Source organism: Procambarus clarkii, chromosome 9 (assembly GCF_040958095.1).
Source record: "Procambarus clarkii isolate CNS0578487 chromosome 9, FALCON_Pclarkii_2.0, whole genome shotgun sequence".
NCBI classification, from domain to species: Eukaryota; Metazoa; Arthropoda; class Malacostraca; order Decapoda; family Cambaridae; genus Procambarus; species Procambarus clarkii.
This window is the reverse complement of record NC_091158.1, coordinates 31266554-31285914: the sequence shown is the minus strand read 5'-3', so window position 1 is coordinate 31285914 and position 19361 is coordinate 31266554. Positions and strand designations below refer to the sequence as shown.

General features: G+C 44.1%; 1 long non-coding RNA gene across 1 annotated transcript in view; it reads right to left on the bottom strand.

The window, feature by feature from the left end:
* LOC138362952 (uncharacterized) overlaps positions 1-19361 on the bottom strand; it is a 62024-nt gene that overhangs the window by 1444 nt on the left and 41219 nt on the right. The gene's annotated exons all lie outside the window — the stretch shown is intronic.

The window sequence follows — 19361 nt, the reverse complement described above, 5'->3', positions numbered from 1 at the left end:
TAAAACCAGTCTGTTATATGTACTCCAAACAATAAAACCAGTCTGTTATATGTAACGCCACCGCCAATTTCAAGCTCCATACGCAAGTTGCCAGATTTCTCCACAGGGAATGAATCCTTCGTTTGAATGGTGCTTAAGTCAAAGGCGAATATTGATCTTCCTTTATTAAAAGTGTCATAGCCTAGTAGTGAATCACGCTCTAAGCCTAATGTCTTCAAAGTTTCGTAATAAAGGGAATAATGGTTGTCGAAATCACCACCAATTCGGTAAATTGCATTATTATTCAAATACATGGCGATACTTTTCAGTTTTGCATTTTCAAAATATAATCCATTACCTTGGTGAAGACCTGCATAATAATTCATTGGAACAATTACCATATATATCTTGCGTGGAATTACTTGCGCCCAAGGCTGATCAATTAAGAGACTAGTTTGATTCCCCGCTAGGACATATGTTTTAGAAATGGTTCTATTGAAAGTATAGCTTATGGGGTCAGGGGATGCTATCAGTGAGCTATTTAAGGCTAGGTAAGCACTTGGGTAGGCGAACACCCGCGTTTCCCATAACTTAGCATAATCCATATTCAAGCGATACTTAAAGCCATCGACCAGCTTGTATTTAGCACCCAAGTATGAGAAAGCTCCAATCTTAGACGCACATCTATATTATCTAATATGTATTGGTCTAGGGTTGTTACATCCAATACTAGGGGGGGAAACACATTGACAAACCTCTACCTTTTAAATCAGTCATAATTTTGTTATCCTTGGTGGTTGCTCCAGTAAATTAAGTATTAGTGAATTCATTACTGATTATACTATCGTCATCACTCCAGTCCCTACGAAAGGCTCCAATTCTCCCCAACGAAGACATTTTTGATGGAGGCAAGGAGGTAATTAATTTAATAAACGACCAATAATTAAAATTAGAATTTGTTTCAACTACTTGCTCTCCTAAAAAAAACTGAACACCTTTAAACATGGTATTTGACAACCCATTCACAAATTCCACATAGTCATCCTCTTCCAATTTTGTGGTATCATCATCTTTCGTTAAAGATACCTTAAAACCTATAACAAAATTGGCTAGATCTAAGAAGGCACCCTGGGTTCCAGGAATGCGGAATTCTAAGTAATTATCCCAAAAACGTTGATTAATGGGGAGGTTGACAGGTAGAATGTCTATTTGCTGTGTAGAGGCAATTGAACTCTCCACATTGCGTATTCTGTTACTTCTAGGAAATTGGTCAATAATACTGGAGCTATAATATTCTAATGACATTTTCACCACAGCTCCACTAGCCTCTGCCATGATACCCTCCAAAAGATGAAGTATGACTGCTTACGATAGTGAATATACGTCATTTTTATACCCGAGGCCTCGTTTACATTTTTTTTTATTCTCCTAGAGAGTCTTTTAATTTTCTCCCCTGTTACCAATTTCTTCCCCACCGTCTTAAGAGCATCAATACTGTGAGTTCTCAGAGCGCTCTTTACATCCCGTCTACCACTGGTTAAATCTCCAAGAACATTTTTCCCAAAATCGATAGCAGTCGGCGTTACAGTTTTCATGAAAATGGTATGGCTCGTCTGGCCATGCCAGCCAAGGTTCCAAAGAAACTGCCACCAAATCTGAAATAAGGTACATGGAATGTGCGTATGTCATTCATCGCTCCCCCTCTCAACCCATATCTCCTAGAGAGAGGTGTGAATATCTCGCCGAATTCCTTTTGAGAAGGCGGTTGGAATGGTACATGCATCCCGACACCTCTTCTTATAATAACCGAAGTCGTGGGAAAACACTTCTATATATATATTATATATTGCTATACTTTAGGGCGGATATGTAAGACTGCCGTAACCGATCTTCCATCTCCAAAACTAACCCTTCGCCCAAACTGATCTGTTATTTTAATACTTACTTTCTCCAACGTGTTAGTATTTAATTTCTTGTAAACTAGGAGATGAGCTCCTCTAGAATATGAGTCATGATAATTGATTGCATCTAAGATATTTACAATCTGCCCTCCGGCTCGATGACGTCACTATAAATGAGTAAATAGTCACAACCCCCGTCATTGTCTGGAGGGAATCAGGCCACAACCTTGGATGCTCAAAACCAAGTACATTAGCTATTCTGTGTTTAAATTGAAAGCTGAGAGAATATAACGAGCCAGTACCTTCACTGTTCAGAGTTGAAGCTAGTACAGAGCACCACTTGGTTTCCGAACTTTAGTTATCCGAAACTTCCAGTTTCCCGATTGGGGTTGGGGAGTCATGCTACCCGAACAAAGTTCGGGTAGGAAGGGGTCTGCCAAGCGTCATGCCGGCTTGTTGTGGTGGGTGGGAGATGGTCCAGTTTGCCCACTGTGACTTCACAGATTCACGGCCTATTATTCCTATTATTTTGAATTGCCATAAGGCTGGAATGTTCATTCTGTGCTTTTGTTTTACATATCTGCACAATCAAGAAACATCTGTGCACCATGTCGGCTCCAAATGCACACATTGCGTCAGTGATGGCTGACCAGTGGGTGGATGGATGAGGGAGCTTAGGTGGGAGGCAGTATGAGAGAGGGGGGGAGAATTAGTCAGAAAGGGAGGGAGGGAGAGAGAGATGCTAGGAGGGAGAGAGAGATGCTAGGAGGGAGGGAGAGATGCTAAGAGGGAGGGGGAGGTAGGGAGAGATGCTAGGAGGTAGGCAGGAAGAGATGGAAGTAGTGAGAATTAGGGAGGGAAAGGCAGGCAGGCAGGCAGGCAGGCAGGCAGGCAGGCAGGCAGGCAGGCAGGCAGGCAGGCTAGCTTGCAGGCAGGCTAGCTTGCAGGCAGGCAGGGAGTGAGTGGTAGTCACGCGGTTGAACCGCGTGACCTTTAAAAGAGAGTATGGGATGTAGGGGGCGGGTGGTGGGGGCGAGACCGGCTCATTCCCGAAGATAAGCCTAACACACACTACCCGTTAGCATGATGGCAGGCAGGCAGGCTTGCAGGCTGGGAAGGAGGCAGGCAGGCAGGCAGGCAGGCTTGCAGGCTGGGAAGGAGGCAGGCAGGCAGGCAGGCTTGCAGGCTGGGAAGGAGGCAGGCAGGCTTGCAGGCTGGGAAGGAGGCAGGCAGGCAGGCTTGCAGGCTGGGAAGGAGGCAGGCAGGCAGGCTTGCAGGCTGGGAAGGAGGCAGGCAGGCAGGCTTGCAGGCTGGGAAGGAGGCAGGCAGGCAGGCTTGCAGGCTGGGAAGGAGGCAGGCAGGCTTGCAGGCTGGGAAGGAGGCAGGCAGGCAGGCAGGCTTGCAGGCTGGGAAGGAGGCAGGCAGGCAGGCAGGCTTGCAGGCTGGGAAAGAGGCAGGCAGGCAGGCAGGCTTGCAGGCTGGAAAGGAGGCAGGCAGGCAGGCAGGCTTGCAGGCTGGGAAGGAGGCAGGCAGGCAGGCAGGCTTGCAGGCTGGGAAGGAGGCAGGCAGGCAGGCAGGCTTGCAGGCTGGGAAGGAGGCAGGCAGGCAGGCAGGCTTGCAGGCTGGGAAGGAGGCAGGCAGGCAGGCAGGCTTGCAGGCTGGGAAGGAGGCAGGCAGGCAGGCTTGCAGGCTGGGAAGGAGGCAGGCAGGCAGGAAGCGATATATGGGTGTTGAAGTGAACCATGAACCACGTGACCTTTGAGAGTGTGTGTGTATGGGTTTGGGGTGGGGGGAGAGGGGGAGGTGTGTCGGTGGTGGGGGAGGGACCGGCTGACTCCGTAAGCCTAACCACACTCCACAGACCTGTGACCCAGATTTGTTTCTTAAATGTACAGTACATCATCGTATATTTTAGGCAGGATGTGCCTGCAGGCTGGCAGGCAAGCTGGCAGGCAGGATGTGCCTGCAGGCTGGCAGGATGTGCCTGCAGGCTGGCAGGCAAGCTGGCAGGCAGGCTGTGCCTGCAGGCTGGCAGGATGTGCCTGCAGGATGTGCCTGCAGGCTGGCAGGCAAGCTGGCAGGCTGTTCCTGCAGGCTGGCAGGCAGGATGTTCCTGCAGGCTGGCAGGATGTTCCTGCAAGCTGGCAGGATGTGCCTGCAGGCTGGCAGGCAAGCTGGCAGGCAGGGTGGCAGGATGTTCCTGCAGGCTGGCAGGAAACATCTAGAGGATGTTTGCCAGTCGTCTTAATAATCAGTTAGGAACAATTAAGGACTTTTATAAAGCGGACCAGGACTTCACTTATTGGTGAGTACAAACAAAACACGGTCGCATTTACGCTATGAACCTGTCGATTTTTCCCCTAGAGTTTTTCGTAAACTTTTCAGAACAACTTCTTTTTACATTTCTAGTTTATTTTTTCCCCTCTATTTCTCGTATACGAACTTACATGTTAACCGACGGGTCTCGTCCCCAAGGGGTTCGGAAACCAAGTGGTGCTCTGTAATACCCACTCTAAAGATTGGTTCTTTATCTGTGAAGTATATTTTGAAATCATCCCTAAAACTAAGTTTCATGTCGGTGGTTATTTGCCGGCTAAGCTCAGCTGTAATGAATTTGATGTTTCTTGATAATATGTTGGTTTTCGGCAGGAAGGAATATATTAACCCTTAAACTGCACATGGTGTATATATACGCCCATGGGTGCCAGGCACGATTCAAATGCCCGCGGCTACACGGGGTTCACATTAGCTCCCTCAGGGCTCTTGTAAACAGATGCCCTTTTAAAAAAAAATCGTGGGCAATATTCTCAGGTGTGAGAGGCACAGTACTGTTGGAGCAACCAAGGTTGGCGCACGCAGCATGGGTGAACAGCATTACTGTTCAGCTTGTGACCACAGCATCGCCAAAAAATGTCAAAATAAATATATAATTACTATTATTTAGTGATGACAATATTACAGATGACCCCTGACTGAGATATAAATAACCAAGGTTGTGATAATAGCAGGATTGTTGTAATAATTAGCGCTGTAAGAGGAGTGATGCTGAGGAACGGAGGGAGACAGCATCGTTTACTGACTGTGTGGTCACCTGTTGTTGTCTCCATTCACCATACCAGGTCAGTGGTTCTCTGTGGTGAACACAAATGTAGATACTTATATATAATGTGTGTATTAGTGCAATAACAGTAAAAGGATTATGCTGGGAGGAGCCATTTGGGTGACGGAGGTGACGTCGTCTGCATGATTTGTCTGGCTGTGCAGAGGGTGGCCACTATGCTCTTTGGGCACTCTACAAGCTTCGGTCTACAGTTACGGTGTATACAACAAGTAGATACTTATATATAATATGTGTGTATATAGTGTAATAACACTGCAAACAGTATTGTTGGGGGAAAATGTTTAGTGCATGAGATCTCGAATGAGTGAGGGAGCCGCCAGCGGACTGTGTGTATAGCGACGACTCTTAGTGCCTGAACTAACTATATCGGCTTAGCTGTACAGTTGTGGTGAACAAAACATATACATACTTATATATAATGTCTGTATATAGTGTAATAACACCACAAACGGTATTGTTGGGGGAGAAAGTTTAGTGCGTGTGACCTTGAATGGGTGAGGGAGCCGCCAGCTGACTATGTATAGCGACGACTCTTAGTGCCTGAACTAATAATATCAGCTTAGTTTTACAGTTGTGGTGAACAAAATATGTAGATTCTTATATATAACGTCTTTATATTGCGAATAAAATATAAAACTGGATGGTGGGAGGAAAAAGTGGGCGAGTGAGGCGTTGTTGAGGGAGTGGCAATGAGTGGCTGGCTGGTGTGTGGCGGTAACTCCTCGCTGCTTTTCGACTCTCAATACAAACTTAGTGGTTCGTTATGGTGAACAAAATATGCAGATACTTATATATAACCTGTGTGTAGAGTGTAATAGCAGCAAAACTATTTGTTTATTGTTTTATGAACATAATAATTGAATCACTAATATGCACTCCATATTTTTGAGTATAGCGATTATTCACCACTTTTATTATATAAATATATTACAATACACACTATTGAATAATATTACTGCAAAAAAACTTAGAAAAAATTAATCAGAAACATAGAAATAATTAAGTGATAATATCTTCGTGGCAACTCCCACCTGTCAGCGCGGGTGACGCTGACCGGCTCTGATGACTGCTATGTCAACGCCCACTTTTTGCCAGACTTCCTCGGTCAGTTGCGCCCAAAATATGTCACCAACCATTTATTTATTATTTTTCCTGTGCTCAGGGAATACAAATTAACATTTTAATAAGACGAAATAATTTTTTTTATTTTTTTTTCTTGCGCACAGGGGTACAAATGTCCTCAGGACCCCTGAGCAGAGGAAGGGTTAAGTGTTCTGGACTCTTAGAAAGAATTCCATGTTTAAAAGTAGCATAGATATCTATGCCAGACTCCTCCTCATCCTTGATGATGGCATTAATTCGCCTGGGTAAGCGTATGTTGACTAAAGCCACTTCATGTTTTATGGAAGGGTTTAAATGTAGTGTGGGGATGGTGTTTGTAAATGCTGAACTCGTGTTGTTGTATATATCTCCTTGGTCGAGACTAGTAAGATATAAGTAACGTTCCTCACTCATTGTCCCGTTATGTACTGATTGGGGGATATACGGGGGAGAGGTTTTTGTATGAAGGGGAAAATAAACAACATTACTTATATTTTATTTTATTAAACTACAAAAAGGAAATTATATTGTTTGTTTGTTTGTTTCAAAGAACTACAACAGGGGAAAGATTCCCCTCAACAAATAACCATTTTAAAGAACAGTGATTAACCTCAGCTGGCTGCTGCTGCTGATGATGGAGCTGCTGGCACCGCTGACCCTGCTGCTGTCGCTACCACTGGAGCTGCTGCCGCTGTTGGTGCTGCCACCTCTTCTTTCCTGGATGTGGTTACAGCTTTCATTGTTTTTTTTCGGAGGGGAGGATAACAGGAATATTTCCTGTGACTCCCCATCGAGGATGGTATCAATACGACGATTCGAGTGGGAATCGAAGTCGATGGTGGTTTTGATCCATCATTTGGCTGTGGTTGATGTTGTGGGTGGAGGTGGGGCGGTGGTGATGGTGGTGCTGGATGAGTATTCCTGCAAATGTCTTTTCTTCCTGGGAGTAGCTGGTTGTGTAGAATGAGAAGAGCTTCCTGGGGTGGTAGCACCCTCCCCCACCACGGTGTCCAGGCTTCACCTCTGGGGTCGTCGATCGGGAGGGGTACCATTGATGGGGTAACAGCAGCAGGGCGTTTGAGGATAACAAGTTCCTTGTTATGCTTGGATAGTTCGTGATGTAGTGAGATCTACATGGGTCCGATGTCCTTGTGCCAGTTGTCTATACCATCACGGGAAGCCCCTAACCCATGGGGCACCACCAATCGAAACATGATTGGGGTTCTCACCATTAGATTGCCCACGTTTGTTAGGGCAATCTTGAGCCAGAAGGCTCTGTTCCTGGCGGTATTCAGGGTGACGTTAGTGACGTAGTGGGTGTCGGCGGAAGTCTGCACTTGCTTCTGTGCAATTGGGTTGGACTCGATGGGTGCACCTGCACCGAACACAGAAATTAGGGCCACTAGGGTGGGCCTAATGGTCACCCACTAGCGCCGGTGAGTGCTAGGGTGGGTTTGTTTGTCTGGGCCTAAAGAAGAGTACAAGTTCTTCGACTAGGTCTTGTCCGTCAGAGGGGTATGGGGCTATACTCACTTCAATGTCCCCTGGGGTAGCCCGAGAACGAATTATGGCTCTATTGACATTAGCCAGACCAATACGTTCCACACGAGCGTAACCGTAACTTTTCCATATTACGGAGGCTAGTCCATAGGGACGCACAGTGCCAGCAGGGAGGTTGTAGACTATGACATCACCGAACCCCAAAGGTGTGGGTGTCAGTGATGTCGTCCGTGATGGTCTTGATAGTCGACAACGACATGACGAAGGGCGGCTGTGAGGAGCGTGTCGACAACTATAGTGACCAGGAGCGATGGTGGGGGGCCTTTAAATACACCTGTGCCCTTCCTGGAGGGTAGAAGAATGTGGGGTAGAGAACACCTTTCTCACCTTATAAGCCCATAGACACTCCGCCCAGACTTGAAGGTTGTAATCATGTCTCGATGTTGGAAGGTTAATTTTTCCATCTGCCATATCTCCGTCTGGATTTCCTGAGATGAATACTCTTCATAACTTTTCACCGTTTCACCAAATGACTTAAAAACCCGTTCTGGAAGAGCGCTCAACTCAAGACGGTCATAACAATCCCACAATACATATATCAATCTACATTTGTGCTCGACATACTAGTGGTATCGTTGTGTAGCAACCAACTTTTTTAATATGGGGGATTTTTCTTCTGCTGGAGGGGGAGGGGGTGTAGAAGCTTGCTCCATGGTGAATACACAACTGAATATAATGGCGTTTAAGATGTGGTTCATATAGGTCTTCAATACGGTTCCCAATGGGGTCTCCTATGGATACCCCTCCCCCCTTTTAACTGCGATCTGATGCGATAATTATGTATGAAGGTCGGGTCTATGCCAGCCACCTTCAGTAAAATCCTTACAACCTCCTTGTCATTTGTCCTAAATTGTCCTTTAGCAAAGGCTAAAGTTTTAATTATATCTAAAATATTTAAATTTTGCACAGGCTTTAATAAATTTCCATGGCTCTCCCATATCACCTGTTGGCTGTTTTGTTCAAACATGTTCAATAATGTTTTGACATGTGGAATTTCCTCAATTCACATAAATTAAGTTGTCCATACTTGGGTTTTGGGGTGTGATGGTAGCTTTATGAGGAGTGTGCCCAGCAACAACTACCCGCATTTCGGCTGGTAGAATGAAATGTTCTCTTTTTAAAAAAAAAAAAAAAAAAGGCATCGGTCACACCGCCCAGCCCGCGTTTTTTCTTTAAAGGGCGGCGCTGCAACGGCGGCGGGGTCAATGACATTTAATGTTTGTCTGACCAGCCCGGCCCGTCTGGTGGGGTTATAAGGATCACAGGAGTTATCGTGGCAACACTGCCTATAAGCTGTTGTTGCCGGGCGAGTGGGGGGAGTGTCCACTTCCCCCACTCCCCCATCACCGCCGCTAGAGTCACAGCCGAGGTGGTTACAGCTACCACCAACATTATTACCTGAATTGCACCATTTGTTTTAATTTTTTTAAGAGAAGGACTTAATTTCACCATCACCCCCGGTGGAAGAGGGCTGACCCACCACATTAATAGGTAATGGTGTGTTCTGGTTTTTATTAAATTAATATTTTTTGGCGATGAGTCGTGGTACCAGACAATATTCTTTCACCATTTATTCTCTCGTTACTTATTTACGTAATTACTTTATTAATGAGGAAATTAACGATTAAGCCAAAGGTAACAGAGCTGCCAATATAGCCCCACCTCATCTAGAGGTTAGAATGTTCTTCTTTTTGTACAGTGGAGTTTTCTTACGTGCTACAGAACGAATGTCATTCTGATACCTCTGTAAGCCATTAATTATCTGCGGTTGAACTGGGATGTTTTGTTTTAGAAAATTGGCAAAAATTTCATAAATTGATTCAATTTCCTGTCTTTTAAAGCCTTGATTAGTTTATTCCGCTTCTTGGGTGATAAATTGTTTAATAAAAATAACAGTTGATGGTGTTTCTCTACGAGAGAGTCCTGATGAACTGTCATTTTTTGTTAAATTTGACAATGTCTTGAGTTTTAATCCAGCTATTGCTAGAATCTGGCTATCCTCTCCACTTGACGAAATAATAAATAAATAAATAAATAAATGTTTATTTAGATAAGGAACATACATACAAGAGATTTTACAAAGATTGATGGATTTATAGATAGAGCTAGTACATACAATGCCTAAAGCTACTGTTACGCAAAGTGTTTCGGGCATGAAAAACATTAATGACTAAAGCTTAATACTAATTGAGTATAAATTAAAATATATATAAATTATATATATATATATATATAAATATATATATATATATACATATATATATATATATATATATATATATATATATATATATATATATATATATATATATATGTATATATATATATATATATATATATATATATATATATATATATATATATACATATATATATATAAATATATATATATATATATATATATAAATATATATATATATATATATATATATATATATATATATATATATATATATATATATATATATATATATATATATATATATATATGTCGTACCTAATAGCCAGAACGCCCTTCTTAGCCTACTATTCAAGGCCCGATTTGCCTAATAAGCCAAGTTTTCATGAATTAATGTTTTTTCGTCTACCTAACCTACCTAACCTAACCTAACCTAGCTTTTTTTGGCTACCTAACCTAACCTTACCTATAAAGATAGGTTAGGTTAGGTTAGGTAGGGTTGGTTAGGTTCGGGCACATATCTACATTAATTTTAACTTCAATAAAAAAAAATTGACCTCATACATAGAGAAAAGGGTTGCTTTATCATTTCATAAGAAAAAAATTATAGTAAATATATTAATTCAGGAAAACTTGGCTTATTAGGCAAATCGGGCCTTGAATAGTAGGCTGAGAAGTGAGTTCTGGCTACTAGGTACGACATATATATATATATATATATATATATATATATATATATATATATATATATACAGAGCACCACTTGGTTTCCGAACTTTAGTTATCCGAAACTTCCAGTTTCCCGATTGGGGTTGGGGAGTCATGCTACCCGAACAAAGTTCGGGTAGGAAGGGGTCTGCCAAGCGTCATGCCGGCTTGTTGTGGTGGGTGGGAGATGGTCCAGTTTGCCCACTGTGACTTCACAGATTCACGGCCTATTATTCCTATTATTTTGAATTGCCATAAGGCTGGAATGTTCATTCTGTGCTTTTGTTTTACATATCTGCACAATCAAGAAACATCTGTGCACCATGTCGGCTCCAAATGCACACATTGCGTCAGTGATGGCTGACCAGTGGGTGGATGGATGAGGGAGCTTAGGTGGGAGGCAGTATGAGAGAGGGGGGGAGAATTAGTCAGAAAGGGAGGGAGGGAGAGAGAGATGCTAGGAGGGAGAGAGAGATGCTAGGAGGGAGGGAGAGATGCTAAGAGGGAGGGGGAGGTAGGGAGAGATGCTAGGAGGTAGGCAGGAAGAGATGGAAGTAGTGAGAATTAGGGAGGGAAAGGCAGGCAGGCAGGCAGGCAGGCAGGCAGGCAGGCAGGCAGGCAGGCAGGCAGGCAGGCTAGCTTGCAGGCAGGCTAGCTTGCAGGCAGGCAGGGAGTGAGTGGTAGTCACGCGGTTGAACCGCGTGACCTTTAAAAGAGAGTATGGGATGTAGGGGGCGGGTGGTGGGGGCGAGACCGGCTCATTCCCGAAGATAAGCCTAACACACACTACCCGTTAGCATGATGGCAGGCAGGCAGGCTTGCAGGCTGGGAAGGAGGCAGGCAGGCAGGCAGGCAGGCTTGCAGGCTGGGAAGGAGGCAGGCAGGCAGGCAGGCTTGCAGGCTGGGAAGGAGGCAGGCAGGCTTGCAGGCTGGGAAGGAGGCAGGCAGGCAGGCTTGCAGGCTGGGAAGGAGGCAGGCAGGCAGGCTTGCAGGCTGGGAAGGAGGCAGGCAGGCAGGCTTGCAGGCTGGGAAGGAGGCAGGCAGGCAGGCTTGCAGGCTGGGAAGGAGGCAGGCAGGCTTGCAGGCTGGGAAGGAGGCAGGCAGGCAGGCAGGCTTGCAGGCTGGGAAGGAGGCAGGCAGGCAGGCAGGCTTGCAGGCTGGGAAAGAGGCAGGCAGGCAGGCAGGCTTGCAGGCTGGAAAGGAGGCAGGCAGGCAGGCAGGCTTGCAGGCTGGGAAGGAGGCAGGCAGGCAGGCAGGCTTGCAGGCTGGGAAGGAGGCAGGCAGGCAGGCAGGCTTGCAGGCTGGGAAGGAGGCAGGCAGGCAGGCAGGCTTGCAGGCTGGGAAGGAGGCAGGCAGGCAGGCAGGCTTGCAGGCTGGGAAGGAGGCAGGCAGGCAGGCTTGCAGGCTGGGAAGGAGGCAGGCAGGCAGGAAGCGATATATGGGTGTTGAAGTGAACCATGAACCACGTGACCTTTGAGAGTGTGTGTGTATGGGTTTGGGGTGGGGGGAGAGGGGGAGGTGTGTCGGTGGTGGGGGAGGGACCGGCTGACTCCGTAAGCCTAACCACACTCCACAGACCTGTGACCCAGATTTGTTTCTTAAATGTACAGTACATCATCGTATATTTTAGGCAGGATGTGCCTGCAGGCTGGCAGGCAAGCTGGCAGGCAGGATGTGCCTGCAGGCTGGCAGGATGTGCCTGCAGGCTGGCAGGCAAGCTGGCAGGCAGGCTGTGCCTGCAGGCTGGCAGGATGTGCCTGCAGGATGTGCCTGCAGGCTGGCAGGCAAGCTGGCAGGCTGTTCCTGCAGGCTGGCAGGCAGGATGTTCCTGCAGGCTGGCAGGATGTTCCTGCAAGCTGGCAGGATGTGCCTGCAGGCTGGCAGGCAAGCTGGCAGGCAGGGTGGCAGGATGTTCCTGCAGGCTGGCAGGAAACATCTAGAGGATGTTTGCCAGTCGTCTTAATAATCAGTTAGGAACAATTAAGGACTTTTATAAAGCGGACCAGGACTTCACTTATTGGTGAGTACAAACAAAACACGGTCGCATTTACGCTATGAACCTGTCGATTTTTCCCCTAGAGTTTTTCGTAAACTTTTCAGAACAACTTCTTTTTACATTTCTAGTTTATTTTTTCCCCTCTATTTCTCGTATACGAACTTACATGTTAACCGACGGGTCTCGTCCCCAAGGGGTTCGGAAACCAAGTGGTGCTCTGTATATATATATATATATATATATATATGTCGTACCAAGTTGCCAGAACGCACTTCTCGGCCTACTATGCAAGCCAAGTTTTACTGAATTAATATATTTTCTCTAATTTTTTTCTTATGAAATGATAAAGCTACCCATTTCATTATGTATGTGGTCAATTTTTTTTATTGGAGTTAAAATTAACGTAGATATATGACCAAACCTAACCAACCCTTCCTAACCTAACCTAACCTATCTTTATAGGTTAGGTTAGGTAGTCGAGAAAACATGGCTTATTAGGCAAATCGGGCCTTGCATAGTAGGCTGAGAAGTGCGTTCTGGCTACTAGGTACGACATATATATATGTATATATATATATATACATATATATATATATATATATATATATATATATATATATATATATATATATATATATATATATATATATATATATATATATTAGTATGTTTGGTAGCAGTCTTTCCTGTAGACATATATTATTAAATATGACCGAAAAAGTAAGATTAATAATTCTAACACGAATTTTCTCAATCTTTCGTACATTACGCTTCACTGTTGGAGGTAAATCAAAAATCACTTCTCCAAAATTCATTTTTATTTCTAGTCTGACTCGACACGGGCGCGTTTCGTAAAACTTATTACATTTTCAAAGACTTCACAAATACACAACTGATTAGAACGTATCTCCGATTTTATATCTACATTTGAGTGAGGTGGGAAGGGTGATGTGGCATTAACACAAGACAGAACAGGAGGGAATATTTATAGGGTATTAAAGGTATCAACACAAGACAGAACAGAAACAATGGGTATTGAATAGAAGTGTTTGTAGAAAGCCTATTGGTCCATATTTCTTGATGCTTCTATATTGGAGCAGAGTCTTGAGGTGGGTAGAATATAGTTGTGCAATAATTGGCTGTTGATTGCTGGTGTTGACTTCTTGATGTGTAGTGCCTCGCAAACGTCAAGCCGCCTGCTATCGCTGTCTCTATCGATGATTTCTGTGTTGTTTACTAGGATTTCTCTGGCGATGGTTTGGTTATGGGAAGAGATTATATGTTCCTTAATGGAGCCCTGTTGCTTATGCATCGTTAAACGCCTAGAAAGAGATGTTGTTGTCTTGCCTATATACTGGGTTTTTTGGAGCTTACAGTCCCCAAGTGGGCATTTGAAGGCATAGACGACATTAGTCTCTTTTAAAGCGTTCTGTTTTGTGTCTGGAGAGTTTCTCATGAGTAGGCTGGCCGTTTTTCTGGTTTTATAGTAAATCGTCAGTTGTATCCTCTGATTTTTGTCTGTAGGGATAACGTTTCTATTAACAATATCTTTCAGGACCCTTTCCTCCGTTTTATGAGCTGTGGAAAAGAAGTTCCTGTAAAATAGTCTAATAGGGGGTATAGGTGTTGTGTTAGTTGTCTCTTCAGAGGTTGCATGGCTTTTCACTTTCCTTCTTATGATGTCTTCGATGAAACCATTGGAGAAGCCGTTATTGACTAGGACCTGCCTTACCCTACAGAGTTCTTCGTCGACTTGCTTCCATTCTGAGCTGTGGCTGAGAGCACGGTCGACGTATGCGTTAACAACACTCCTCTTGTACCTGTCAGGGCAGTCGCTGTTGGCATTTAGGCACATTCCTATGTTTGTTTCCTTAGTGTAGACTGCAGTGTGGAAACCTCCGCCCTTTTCCATGACTGTTACATCTAGAAAAGGCAGCTTCCCATCCTTTTCCGTCTCGTAAGTGAAACGCAGCACAGAACTCTGCTCAAATGCCTCCTTCAGCTTCTGCAGATGTCTGACATCCGGTACCTGTGTAAAAATGTCGTCAACATACCTGCAGTATATGGCCGGTTTCAAGTTCATGTCGACTAAGACTTTTTGCTCGATGGTACCCATGTAGAAGTTTGCAAACAGGACACCTAGGGGAGAACCCATGGCGACCCCATCTACTTGCTTATACATGTGCCCATCCGGGCTCAAGAAGGGTGCCTCTTTAGTACAAGCTTGGAGTAGTTTCCTCAGAATACTTTCTGGCATGTCAAGAGGAGTACAGGCTGGATCACGATACACTCTGTCGGCTATCATTCCGATTGTCTCGTCCACAGGTACGTTGGTAAACAGCGATTCTACGTCCAACGAGGCTCTTATCCCTGTGGCCCGTGTGCCCCGCAGTAAGTCCACAAATTCCTTTGGAGACTTCAGGCTGAAGGCGCAAGGAACATAAGGAGTCAGCAGGCCGTTGAGTCGCTTTGCCAGTCTGTACGTGGGTGTGGGTATCTGGCTAATGATTGGCCGAAGTGGGTTTCCAGGCTTGTGCGTCTTGACATTTCCATACGCATATCCAGGTTTATATTCCCCAATGATCTTTGGCAGGTGGAGTCCGGATTTCTTGGCGTTTACAGTTTCGATCAGTTTGTTGACCTTTGCTTTTAATTCGGCTGTAGTGTCCTTCGTTACCCTTTGGAACTTAGTTTGGTCAGAGAGTATGATGTTCATTTTCGCCAGATATTCGTCTTTTTTAAGAATGACATATATTGGCGACTTGTCACCTCTCCTGACAACTATCTCCTTGTTCTCACGAAGGCTTTTAGCTGCCGCTTTAAGCTCGGGGGACAGTATGGTGCTTCTGTAGTTGCCTCGATTCTTTCCTCCTTCTGTAATAAGTTCTGCTTGTAAGGTATCTTTGGTAGTGACCTTCTTTTGTGTCTCCAGGTCGAATATGTCGTCCAACAGAATTTCCAACTCTACTTTCCGGGCCATTTCACTCGGTCTGGACATAACATGACAGTTTATGCCCAGATTTAGGAGAGTGACTTGGTCCTCAGTGAGGTTAATTCCTGCAAGGTTCAGGAAGCCATCTCTTGGTCGTGGAATTGCCATAGGTCCTCCATATAATGTTGTTAGTTTCTTGATAATCCTTGTTTCAGTGCTGAGGTGATGTTGGTCTGTGAGGATGTCGAGGTGTTGTTCAATGCGGGTACGGATACTATGGTCGATGTTGCTATTTCTCCACTCGTTTGTAGCATGAAGTAGTTGCGTTTTGTTGTCTTTGATTTCATTCTCTGCCTTGTATATCTGATCACGAATCAGATCCTGGCGATATTTTATCGTGAAGGCTTGATTCCTTGCTGCTGGGTCGTGCACTTTAATATTAATATATTTTGGTAGCAGTCTTTCCTGTAGACATATATTATTAAATATGACCGAAAAAGTAAGATTAATAATTCTAACACGAATTTTCTCAATCTTTCGTACATTACGCTTCACTGTTGGAGGTAAATCAAAAATCACTTCTCCAAAATTCATTTTTATTTCTAGTCTGACGCGACACGGGCGCGTTTCGTAAAACTTATTACATTTTCAAAGACTTCACAAATACACAACTGATTAGAACGTATCTCTGATTTTATATCTACATTTGAGTGAGGTGGGAAGGGTGATGTGGCATTAACACAAGACAGAACAGGAGGGAACAGAACCCTCCTGTATATACCCATTATATAGTCTGTATCTTTCTTACGTTTCTTTTCACTGTTGATGGTAATTCAAAGATCAATTCTCCAAAATTCATTTTTATTTCTAGTCTGTCGCGACACTTGAGCGCGTTTCGTAAAACTTATTACATTTTCAAAGACTTTAGTTTACACAAACAAACACAACTTTAACTGAATAGAGCTTAAACATTTGCCGGTGATACAAAAGTCAGTAGAGAAATAAACACTGAAGAAGACTCACTGTCACTTCAAGTCAATCTAAATAGGGTTTTGAAATGGTCAAAAGATTGGCAGATGCAGTTTAATGCTGATAAATGTAAATTTTTGAGGCTAGGTAATGATGATAGAGTTCCAAGATATGAGCTAGATGGTGTTGAAATTGCGAAGTCGGATTGCGAAAGGGATCTGAGAGGTGTCACAATCGACTTGAGAATGGTCCAGGACAGACCGAAACGTCGTTGTCCCTTCACCTTCTAGTGTGTGGTCTGGTCAAACTGGGAGTTATGATTAGTAAGTATTTAAAACCAAAGGATCAATGAATGAATGCTCGAAATAAGCAAATAGGACACAGGGATTTATTAATCAAAGCGTTAGTAAGAAGACATCTGTTGTTGTTCTTCAGTTATATCTTCCTCTGGTTAGGCCCCATTTAGATTATGCAGTTCAGTTTTGGTCGCCATACTATAGAATGGATATAAATTCACTTGAACATGTCCAGTGTAGGATGACAAAGTTAATTCCTCAAATTAGAAACCTGTCATATGAAAAGAGATTAACAAAGCTTATATTGCATTCACTGGAAAGGCAAAGAGTTAGGGGTGACATGGTTGAGGTTTACAAGTGGATGAATGGACATAACTAAGGGAATATTAATAGGGTATCAACACAAAAGTATCAACACAAGACAGAACACGAAATAATGGGTAAACATTGAATAAATTTAGTTTTAGGAAAGGCTTGGGCAAATACTGGTATGGTAACAGGGTTGTTGATTTATGGAACCAGTTGCCGCGTGGCGTGGCGGAGGTGGGTTCCCTCGATTGTTTCAAGCGTGGGTTGGACATGTATATGAGTGGGATTGGGTGGTTATAAATAGGAGCTGCCTCGTATGGGCCAATAGGCCTTCTGCAGTTACCTTTGTTCTTATGTTCTTATAAGTATTGAAGCTTCAGGCACTAGGCATCTCAGGCTTCATCTTAGAGTTAATAAAACAATACCTTGAAGAACGGCCGATGTAATCTGGGCAGAATTCGAAAGCCACTCTATTGGTGCCAGCGTTCCACAGGGTAGTGTGCTTGGCCTTCTGCTGTGGAATGTCTATGTCAATCATCTACTTCATCTTTTTTCTGAAGTTCAAGCTTATGATGATGCTGCACTCTAACCTTTCCATGCAAAAAGAAAGAAATGCTAACTGCTACAGGTCTCATCAATTACAAACTTTCAGCGATTTCTTCCTGTGGTAGGAGATGGCAGGTTACACTTGCGGCTTAGAAAACACAAGCAATGATGATAACTAGGCTGAACATTGCATTGTGGACAGGCTTGCAAATGGGTGGCAAAACCCTAGAGTTCACGGATGAAATTTACATTTAGAAAATGAAGTTCAACTCTTCAGTGACAATGAAGAGCCACTTAATATAACCCAAAAGGCAACCAGGAAAGTAACAGCCCTACGGCGCATCTCACACCTTCTGGACAACAGAGGCTGCAAAACATTATATGAAGTATATGTTCGCTCTCATCTAGAGTATACATCCCTTCCTGGATTGCCTGCCCAACATCATTCATCAGACTTTTTGATGAAGTGGAAAAACGTGCAAGAAGGCTTATCTCTAGGCATGACCATGTCTGGTGGGAAAGGTCTGAACGTAAGAGTCTAAAACACTGTCGTGATTTTGCTGGTCTTACTGCCACGTACAAGGCCAACATTCTCAAAGTTCCGCACCTGTTCCAACTCCTTGGACAACTAGTAGTTGGCACCCATAGCACTAGGCTCTCAACCTTCAACAGACTCTTCCTGGAGTTGGCTTTAACAAGAACTTCACTGAATCAGCGATCTTTCATTCCTAGGCTGATTCGCATCTGGAACGTGTTCGCTCAACAGGTTGATATATGGAAGATCAGGTCAACTGATCACATGAAGGCTCTTGCACACAGTTGGCTACGGGCTCATCCTTTTCCTTATATGATTGTTACCTAATGATGTTAAGGAATAAAGTTTATTCCTATTGATGCATATAACAGCCTCACGAGATAAATAGGTCTATAGGATAAGGGTTCAACTAAGCTGAGGTAGGATTACAGATCTTGCTTGCAGTTTCACTGGGTTTCCTATATGATAGTTAGCTTCAAAAAACATTTTATTGACATAAATGAGTTTCTTGGAGCAGGCTTCAGATTAGCTGAGGTAGGATAACAGCTCTTGCTAGTTGTTTCACTAGGTATTTCAACCGGTAGCCTAATGAACCATAGCCTTAGTTAGAAAGAGAGAGAGAGAGAGAGAGAGAGAGAGAGAGAGAGAGAGAGAGAGAGAGAGAGAGAGAGAGAGAGAGAGAGAGAGAGACAGACAGACAGACAGACAGACAGACAGACAGACAGACAGACAGACAGACAGACAGACAGACAGACAGACAGACAGACAGACAGCCAGACACACAGCCAGACTGACTGACTGACTGACTGACTGACTGACTGACTGACTGACTGACAGCCAGAAAGACCGACAGACAGACACCGCCATACACAGACTGACATACAGACATATAAACAGATGAGAAAGGACGATAAGTGGTTCGTAAATTGGAGGAACAGTAGGAGGGAGGTGTGACTTCTTGCCACAATTATATGAAAGAAATCTAAGCCAAAATTTGGCCATTAAAGTGACAAATGTATCAAGGCTCGTCCAGATGAGCTGTGACATTTGACCTTCTTATCTTGCCTCTGAAAATTGATAAAAATTGCTCGGTCACATGGGACTGTCGGGGGAAGACAGGAGTGGAGACGGGAGGGGGGAGAGTGTGTGGGAGGTTGATATATGGCAACAAGTAGATGCGTGAGTTCACTCTCCAACGTTCACACCCAGCATCACCATCATTCTCTCAT